The 1528-nt window shown below is 35.4% G+C and overlaps 1 non-coding gene across 1 annotated transcript; it reads left to right on the forward strand.

Annotated features, from left to right (window-relative positions):
- Positions 1–465: 465 nt before the first annotated feature.
- On the forward strand, positions 466–572 carry LOC131181171 (small nucleolar RNA R71). The gene has a single exon (XR_009149799.1). It is a non-coding gene; the product is annotated as a small nucleolar RNA R71 (small nucleolar RNA).
- Positions 573–1528: the final 956 nt, after the last annotated feature.

Raw genomic sequence — 1528 nt, forward strand, 5'->3', positions numbered from 1 at the left:
GTTGCTTGTGGTCTCCATGTTGAGTTGTTCACATTAGAGTAAGTATTTCCCATAGGTTTCTGTTGATAACCTCCTGCATAAGCAGCTTGCTCCTGCAAATAATCATCACCATAAGAAGAGTAATCAACTCCACAACTTTGGGTTCCATCTGTGAAGGCAACTTGTTGTACAGTTGTAGGAGTTGAGGTTGTTGCCTTTGTGCAGAAATCACTAAGAAGCTGAGTCAACTGATCAAATCTTGCATTCATGTAGCTAACTGAGTCAAGTTCATAAATCCCAGCCTTCTTTGGCTCAAGTGCTCTAGGATTTCCCCACAAATGGGTATTATGAGCAATCTTCTCTAATAAATCATAGCATTCTTCACTTGTCATTCTCATGAAATCTCCTCCTACTTGTGAATCAATTGTGTTTCTTATGGCTGGAGTAACTTTGGTGTAGAAATTCTGAACAATCATCCATTTGGGTATTTCATGATGAGGACATTGCCTTTCAAGCTCCTTAAATCTCATCCAAGATTCATACAAAGTTTCATCATCTCTTGGTTTAAAAGCTACCATCAAATTCCTCAAATGAGTGGTCTTCCCAGGTGGGAAAAATTGAGATAGAAAAGCTTGAGATAGCTGCTCCCAAGTAGCTATAATAGCTTGTGGAAGTGAGTCATACCACTCCAACGCTGAATCCCGAAGAGAGAATGGAAATAAGGTGAGTCGAATCACTTCATCTGAAACTCCAGGTTGTTTTTATGTACCACATATCATCAAAAATTTCTTTAAATGAGAATGAGGATTTTCAAGTGGACTACCTCCAAATTGTGAATTCTGAACCATTTGAATAAGACCAGTCTTTAACTCAAATTGATTAGCTCCAATGATAGGTCTGTTATCTCTCACATCTGCACATCTAGGAAAAGCATAATCCAACATGGATCTTCTCTGAGGATCATTTTGATTAGCAACTGCATTTTGCCCGTTTTGCTCATTTCCTCCATTATCTCCACCAATAGCTCTATTTTGATTCTCCATATTTTCTATTGTCACCTCTTGCTCAAATCTTTGTTGTTCTTCTTTTTCTGCTTCTTTTCTTCTCTTGAATTCCTTTTTGTTGGCTCGACAGAATTTTTCAATTTCAGGATTGAACAATAATTCAGTATCACTTGTGCTTTTCGATCGTCTCATAAACAAGAAAAGTACCTGAAAAACACAAGGAATAATAGTGAAAATAAAAGAAAATAAAAATTCTAATTAGCTTAAAACAATTAAAATCCAATTTAAAAACAAACAATTCCCCGGCAACGGCGCCAAAAACTTGATACGGTGTGTCCGCAAGTGCACGGGTCACAGTAGTATAGTTTTAAAAAAATGATATCGATCCCATAGGGAATTGTGCTTAAATTGGAAATAAAAGTGTAAGCTAATTAAAATGACAAAAATTAAAGATGTAAAATGAAATTTGGAATTAAAATTGGTATTTGAGGAATTAAAACTAAATCAAACAATTAACTAAAATTAATTAAACTAGATTACCAAAA

The sequence above is a fragment of the Hevea brasiliensis genome, chromosome 6, assembly GCF_030052815.1.
Source record: "Hevea brasiliensis isolate MT/VB/25A 57/8 chromosome 6, ASM3005281v1, whole genome shotgun sequence".
Lineage (NCBI taxonomy): Eukaryota > Viridiplantae > Streptophyta > Magnoliopsida > Malpighiales > Euphorbiaceae > Hevea > Hevea brasiliensis.